Source organism: Megachile rotundata, chromosome 8 (genome assembly GCF_050947335.1).
Source record: "Megachile rotundata isolate GNS110a chromosome 8, iyMegRotu1, whole genome shotgun sequence".
NCBI lineage: Eukaryota > Metazoa > Arthropoda > Insecta > Hymenoptera > Megachilidae > Megachile > Megachile rotundata.
The window spans coordinates 11,381,203-11,389,932 of NC_134990.1; the positions used below are offsets into that span (position 1 = coordinate 11,381,203).

The 8,730-nt window shown below is 41.1% G+C and overlaps 1 long non-coding RNA gene across 1 annotated transcript; it reads right to left on the reverse strand.

Annotated features, from left to right (window-relative positions):
* Positions 1–84: 84 nt before the first annotated feature.
* Positions 85–6,869, reverse strand: LOC143264959 (uncharacterized). Its single transcript, XR_013038978.1, has 2 exons — positions 468–6,869; positions 85–407 (listed from the first exon to the last, which is right to left on the reverse strand). It is a non-coding gene; the product is annotated as an uncharacterized LOC143264959 (long non-coding RNA).
* Positions 6,870–8,730: the final 1,861 nt, after the last annotated feature.

The following is an 8,730-nucleotide window of genomic DNA, read 5'->3' on the forward strand; positions in this document are numbered from 1 at the left end:
CAAGAGTTTATTGACTTGAGGAAAATTAGTATATTATTTTCAAGTTTAAAATATTATTAGGTTATTGTCAGTTAAGTAAATGAAATTATTTATTTATTTTATTTTTCAAGAAAATGTTAAAGTTTGATGTGTAACAGCATTCGTTATTTAAAGCTAGTCTCTGCAGTATATGGTGCAATAGTATTTTTCTGTTGTTTCTGAGGTAACTTTTGCGTTAACCTTTATCGCCGGAGGAAAAAGAACTCGTTAGCTTGGCGCGGCCTAGCTGGCCTGTTTCCAGAACAAACCGCCAGAGGTCTGGCGTTACGTGCGAACCGAGGCCGTGCCGATGAATTTGGTGACGTAAGAGAATAAAACCATCATAAAGGCTTGCTGGTTCATTAGCGCAAACCGCGGAGCATGGCATCCTTATAGAGAGAGCGAGGTTATAATCCATAGTCTGATCCGAGTGTATCCACAGTACGTACCTTTAAAACGTGCGCTCCGTTGGCACGGAACTGCAATACTGAACGCGAACACGCGAAACGATGAACGTTTACGATCAAGGAAAGTTGTCAGACGTATTTCACAAACGCTTTTTTCTATTATTTTAACTCAAGTCGTTACATTAAAGATGTAAAAACAGATATAAACATATATCTACGTAATTGCCATTTAATACGGTTCATAATATGATTTTGTGCGTAAAATGATTCGTTCCGATTTGTTGCGCATGCGCAGTACGATTTTTCTTTGTTACAACTTCGGTACACGGAATTTCGATAAATCAATAATATCGAACAACTATCGATATGATTACTTGATCGAAGAAGTTTAACTGAAACGTTCTGCAACAAATATTTTTCCTGAACGATCGGTATTTTTGTTTCTCTTCAGCGAGTAACGTATATTTTTCTGAGTCACGCTTACTCGCGGTTTTTCCTTTCCTTTTTTTCAAATATTTGATGTGCACGTGTTTGAGTTTATTATAGGCGTAACTTATTTTACAGTCGTATATCTTGTTGAATTATCGACGAGAAACGTAGATTCTGGTCGGTTTCCATGCTGCAGCGAAACGCAGCAATAAGGAGAGATAATATAGTTGACTTCTGCTTGGAGAGGTCGGGTAGATAAGAGAAGAGCGAACCCGCAAAATTGACTTTCGTAATTACCGACCGAGACTACAGCAGTAGTATTCAAGGTAGTATTCGCTCGATGTACGAGATTCGTAGATCAGTCGGATACGATAAAGTTTGTAATTTGTATGCAGGGAGAAATGACCGGATTCATTTGATCAAGGATTTACCGATAATCGTATGAATATTACACGTAAAGCTATTAGTAAGCAAAATTACAATTACGGTTACACCTTTCTTTGTCCGAAATATAACCTATTTTTAACTTTATCGATCGGTATATTGACATAAGATCTTACCGAATTTTTAGTGTGTGCAAAAGTAGCAGCTGTATTGTCACAGAGTGTGTGGATGGCGAGTGTGAATCTGTAGTGGTTGGCATCCAGCGTTGCGTAAAATGACGTCAATTGGTGCGTAACAATTATCTGAGAAGACCGGAAGACCGTAACCGACATCTTTAAGTTTCGCGTATTTGACACTGTCTTAGGGTGAGTTTAACAAACTTCTAGTTTCTTTCGATGGAACAGTCTTAAATCTGACACATATTAAATTATCAATAAGATATAACAGGTGTCCTGAACGGACATTTTTACATTTGTGGGGTAAACTTTTATTTTGAACGGTAGTCGTATCACAAAAAAAAAAAATGTTACGACCGACTGTGCCATCGAAAGAGGTTCAGTGTCAAACGTCAGCGATTTGTTTTCACGATACAACGAACGTCGTTACGTTGCACAACGCCGATTTATCGCTGACGAACGTGTTATTGGCGGTTCGTGATTAGCGTGAACGCAATATCTTCAGAACGGTCGGATGTTGGCGAGAACCGATTTTAAAAATCAATTCATCTCCACGCGGGAAACGTTTTTCTGCTGTTCGACTCTTTTTTAATTTTGTGAGTATTGAAAGTAATAAATATAACAGTAAATAATCATGTTACGTGCGGCAGTATATTTTGCCAAGATAACGAGGCTAATATGAGTAAGGTTTGAATTATCGATAATTTGATATATCTTCATCGTTAAGATATTGATAATTTATCGATTATCAATAACAGCAGCGGTACGGTGTACTCTATACTATAATCTATTATACTCTGATGGCCAATATGATTCTATTCGAGATCTCGTTTGCAGAGAAATCAGAATCCGGAATTCGAGACACGCAACTCGATCTTCAGCACGTATCGATTTCAGTGGCCCGATCGAACGTTGGTTCTTGCGATCTTGTTAGACAAGTCCTTCAATTGGTGACCTAGACATTTTCCACATTCCAGCTGGATTATCATTTTTGCACAGCGGCTATTGATTATGCGTATATTGAAAATTAAGTTTCATCCATCGTCAGAAACTGTATCCTTGAATTACATAGAACGTATTCTTCATTTAATGCAGAATATACGTAGCGCCACAGTGGGAGTGTTTTCTTGTTGAAAGACAGAAAATGTCGAGGTCTTGATACCGCTATCGTGGCGCACACTGTTTACCATGAATTACGCTCGTATTTCTCGAGTGTTCGTAACCTTTATTTTGAAAAACTTTCATGGAACAAGTAGCCGCGATGCACACCAGACGTTCTGTATTCAATTAATTTAAATGAAATTGATATAATAAGGGATGTACGTCACGATCATTAACATAGCTAAGTAGGTGTGAGGTTATTAATTAACTTTAATTAGATGCATCAGCTTCTGTAATCAAATAATTATTGTTACAATTATTATCACATTCAATTATAATTATTAACTACTCTTTCACCGTATCTTCAATAGGTTTTCACTGTTATGCTGCAGGAAACCAGAGCGTTTTAATCTTCATCAAAACTCCTACGACTTTGCATAAAATTCATCAGCGGTCCAAAGTGTACTGAAAATCTGATAAAAGAGCGAGGCAAGAACCTGCATATCTCATAAATCAAGCGCTCCAGTAAATCCTTCCGCACCGACTGCAGCAATCAAAACAATAAACACGGTTGCAAGTCCGTATGACGCGTATCGTTCATTTGTTTACAAACCCGATAAGGCTTTGTCCTGGGTCAAGGTTGTTCCGTTTGATAATCCAGTTCAGATAACGGTAACGTAATTCCTGGACCTTGAGTACGTCGGCAAGAGAGAACGTCGTGCAACGAGGATGACTCATTTTGGAGGAGTAATTTGTCAAATCATCTGTATCCCCTCTTTCTTTCTCCGTTCGCGATCGGTCGTCCCGTAATTCCCTCTCCTCGCGAAAAAGGCACACACGTGTTTATCGTGAATAGTGGTACGTTTAACGTGAGCACGTGACATTTCAAGAGTATCTCGAATTAAACTGTAAACATCGTAGTAGGAAAAACGGCGTTGAAGAGAGCCACGCGGACGGTACGGTGTCAATGATCCTACTATTTATTGGATCGTTGCTTACACGAGACACTCTGTCCCGCGCTTGTCTGTGCACCTCTCTCTCTCTCTCTCTCTCTGCCTTCCTATCCTCGTCTAGCTTTTTGTCAGACCACGATCACCACGTGGGTTTATGTATTTCGTTTCTGTCCGTCTTTATCTGTTGCGAACATCCTTCTCTACTCGATTTTCGCTATCTTTCATTCAGGCGGACGTCACTGGCGAATGACACAGAACCACGAGGGATCTTCTTCAGTATATATAGAATTGTTTCGAACCGAGCGATCAGCTGATTTAACGCCTCGAACGACGGAACTGGGTCACTCGTAATTTATACCTGCGAAACCGTATACTGCAGTGTTTGAGGGTTAGTCGTAAAGGAAAGTCATGCGGTTTTTTCTATTTTCTTCCTTTCAACAACTTGCGATGTTTTATGGAGATTGTTATCAAACTCTATATCTTCCAAAATAGGTTATCGCTTTAATCAGTCGCTTTTTATTGATAATCTCGATGGAACGTTTATGTAGTCACTTTTGTGAAATTTGAAGCTTCAAATTGATGTACGATGTCCGCCATTTTGTGATACTTTTATGTCATCAAATGGTACCAGACTAAATTCTAAAATCATTGCTTAAACTAGCAACCGACTTGTATTAAGAGTATCTAGGTTTAGGTGATCATTTTTGTGATACTTGAAGCTTTAGATTGATATACCTTGAGCGCCATTTTGTGATACTTTTATGTCATCAAATGGTACCAGACTAAGTTCCAAAATCATTGCTTAAACTAGCAACCGACTTGTATCAAAAATATCTACAATTAGGTGATCATTTTTATGAAACTTGAAGCTTCAGGTTGATACCATAAGTACCATTTTGTGATACTTTTGTCATCAAATGATTCTATGTTTCAAAGTAACGAAACCTCTGAAATCTACACGTCTTCTCAGAGTTTTGATAGTACATTCGTTAAAGGTGTAATGATTAAATTGGTTATTATCGTGGTCCAGCATGTAACTAGCATAGGTCGTAGGGATATAGGTAAACGCCGTTCGCGTCCAAGCGAAGCACGTGCGTGTGCCTTTTGCGTTCGCGTGTTCGCAGTTTGTGTCGTCGTGGCGAGGGTGTTGGTGGTGGTGAAAAGGGGGATAAAGGGTGACGGGTAGGGAGCAAGCACGTGTGAGGACGATTTACTCGCAGATCGGTGGAACGTCTTCCTCGTTCCCTCCCTCGCCCTCTTTCTGCACGGAATATCCGTCTTTCTTTCTCTTTCCACCCCTTCTACCTATCTTGCATACTTCTCTTTCTCGTTCTCCTTCTCCTCCTCCTCCTCCCCCTCCTCCTGTTTCTCCTACCATCGACATTATACTACTACTACGGGGTACTCCACTTTCATTCAGTCGCTTCTAAAAATAAAGTCCCTGATTCACAATGCATGAATGACAATCACACGGAAAGGAATACCACACAGACTTGTTCCCTTTCTCTCTCTTCCGTGTCTTCTGTCTTTCTCCCGTTCGCTATCTCCCTTTGATGCTCACGAATGTCCGAGAGTCTCTTTTCTCTACTATCACTCTCGTCTCTCTCCTGTTTCTTTTTTTAACCTCGCACGATCTCTCTCTCTAATGTCATCCCCCTTTCCCTTCCGCCCTGGTCCCGTACTCTCTTGTAAGAGAGTGAAATCTCAGTTCGCCTGTTGCATCGAACTATTGGTCCCGTGTAAATAGATCCCGCGGAAATTCCAAGTGCCATTGCCAGCCTGGCCCGTGATCGATTCGTACGCGCCCGATCGATCAGCGGATACTTGTTGCTTCGCGTATCGGATTTTACGAATATCACAGTGCAATGTTTCCAGTGCAAAATGCGTGCGATGAAACGATCCTTTGTGTACCGTGCTTTTGTGTTAATATTTCATATCAAATTTGCAGAGGATATGGCGATGGAAACATATGAGCTGTAGAAACAAAAATGGACGGACTGTTCGTCACTGTCGATTTAACACTTAATTATTACAACTAATAATTGCTGTGGTAGAATAAGTAGCAATTTCGTTGCAGTCTCGTTATATTGCCATCGATAAGCGGAAACATTGCGGCTCACATGTGGTCGTGTAACTGAGTCATTCAATGACTATATGTACTTTGCATCAATCCTCTGGTTCTATTATACAATTATTTTGTTATTCTATTTCATTCCTCTACTACTATAATATATTGTAATATATTTTAATGTACCGCATCGCTATTTTGCAGATATCAATGGCAGTATAACGCATGGTGATATAACATGTGAAACACTTGTTAAAATCAGGAGTTAGCGAATCGATAGCCGTTCTCAAAATCTGCGTCCGCCTGCAAACGTATCACGTGCTGATAACACGAGATATCACAGTTATCGTATTACGTCAAATAGTTTATTTTAAAACGACTTTCAGCGTTCCTCAAATTAGACATTCAGGTATAACGCTTATCCTTAGTATAACGGCTATAGACTGTACAAAGAGCGTAACGGAAGGATTTTATAGATTAACCTGCGAGGGTTAGTTGTCGGAAGTAGCAACTGTAATTTGGGAATACCCAATTGTCCCGTAACGCTCGGGAGATTCACGGAAATTGGGGCGAGTAACCCTGAATACCCTGTGATGCCGGTCTTGTGAAGCACCCAAGGAGAACTGGTTTCAGAACTCATCATCGTCGCCTTCTATTCACCAAACAACATTCCAAAATAGAAAGCCGATTATCGAGAATTGTGACTAAATGTCGTTCGAAACTACTTAAAAATCTGCAACAATTCGTCACTGTTTAGCCTTTCGCTCCGAGAATTCCTTAAATAATCTGTCGAATTTTCTTTGAACAGTTCATAAATTATTTCTTGATTTTATTAAAAAAAAATATCGTGTAACACGTATGTTAAATTATTTTTTAAACGTGCGTTAACAGGGTGCATCCCTCGTTATTATCTGTGCAACTCTAAAGAGAGACTTTAGAGCGTGAGGGAGAGCTAGGTAGCAAGCAGTACCAGCAGCTCGAACTGCTCACAGCTAAATATATCTCTCTCTAGAGTTACTCAAGGTCACAGCGCTCGGATTGGCCCACGATAAAACGGAGAGCTCTGTGCCCGTCCCTCCGGCTACTGCTTGGCCTTATGCTTCGTCCGCACACGCGTTCTATCGCACCGTGGCCCACATGTCGTATCGCGACGATGTCGTTTACCATGCTGCATCGGAACACGTGTTCCTATAGAACGCGGCAATAGTTCGCGTGCAACGCATATTTGAAATCTGCGATATCCCTTTCTATCTCCCTTCGCTTCACATTCGAATCGATAGGTATTTTCTCTAAAAAGTTACTGGGAAGAATCTATTTATTACAAATTCAGTTTAATTTTATACCAAGGTTACACTAAAAAAATAGTTTTAATGTTTATAGGTTTCGATGGAGTTTTGAAAGTGGTAATAAAAAGAGTAACAGCAATAATGTAGCTATACAACGCATAAACGATGTATGACGATATAAAATGATATGCAAAGCAGGTATGCAATGTAATGATGTAAAGATTAATACTATTTGAAAATACTCAGAATATTTTTGAAAATGCTTTTTACTGTAAAAGTGAATATTTGTAGGAAATGTGGAATAAGGCAATAATTCGAAGGTAAAATGTGAAAAAGGAAAGAACGAAGCGGGATAGCACGGTACGTGACGTTATTATTATTCCACGAACTACGCACCGACTTCCGGGTAAAGAGTAGACACGAAAGAGAGTGTGACCTGTTGCTGAGGACAAATAATTAGCGGGTTGTACAGGCGGCTCTTTGGAAACAAGCAACCCAGAAATGCATAGAATCCGAAGGGCGTATATACCGTGATGCATGCAGTACCGTGTATCCGGGATCTTGCAGACAATGGCGCGTCAACCTCGTCATAAAACGAGACTACGTTTCTATTCCCTTCAATTCCATTTATTAATTTCGAAAAGCTTATCAAAGAACGACGAGTTCACGATCGTTGGAAACTCGTTTGAATGGAAAAAAAATGTGTTGAAAGATAGTTTTGAAGCTTTTGAAAAGCACTCGTTGAATTTAAAGAGGGCCGCTATATGGGTTCGACGTTGCTGATAACAGCCGCGCTCGTTCCACCGCTGAATTTGAGGTTAGGTGATTGTCCGGGTGTGCGGTAAGCATCGATAACGGCACGTTGCAACCTCGCGTTCTGGCAACACACGATCTGGCAACCCTGCAGCGGTCGACAGTGCCGGGGTTGAATTTCAAGCGCCCGAGGGACAGAGGGGGTCGGGCCTCTCTCTTTTGTATAAGGGGCACGAGGGCTTCACCGATGCTCGGCACATAACGGTGAGTCGACGGCCATGATGCGGGGCTTATGGCTGGCTGCCTGGTTTTGCTTGCCTGCTAAAATGCTTTCAGAAGAAAACCGGCCTTTCTCTTCGGTCCGTTCCCCACCGTAACATTACCCACCACTTACTACAGACCTACGGGGTTGCGTCTCGGTAATCGCTCGTTTCTCACCACCGAATATTCCCCCGCGTATTAATTATACTCCCCGTGGACATTTAACATTTCTCCGATCTAATATCTTTAAATTGTCTTCGAAATTGTAAAACGTTCCGAAAAACCCCGAAAGCCCCCGGCCGTTTACCTGCGCGCCATTGTAAAACTTTATATTACCGTCCCTTCGAAAAACTTTGCTATAATCCCTATACAATAAACTATAAATTATAGAAAGTTGAAAGGTCTTTTGAAAGCCGGTTTTGTTTCGTGGAATAAGGGATGCGCGTATTCGAAAACACAATGACGGAATTATCAAGCGCGGCCGTTCTAATCTTTCGTGAACAACCCGATAAAATATTTCGATTTCGCGATAGTTCTCCAAAATATTTTCAGCCTCGACCGTGTACCGAAAGTTTCGTAAAGATTCCCGGTAAGTTTCTTCATTTTCGCTCAGCAGAAGCAACGACAATGGAAAGTTACCGAAGCGCAAGCGCTCGCTCGGCACTTTCCACGAGTACAGCCGACAGGCTAGTAGCTATATAAAGTGCATCGGTGGTAGTGTCGCTGACATTGGTAGTGAGGCGTTCGCTCGCTATGGTACTCATGGGTTGGTCGGCGAAGCGAGATCTCACGACGATATACTACAGCGTGCACGAACACCAGTATCGTTAACCAACACCAGCTCGCGAATGATTATACGCCAGCACTGCCATGCCGGTGTGTTAGCATGTGGTT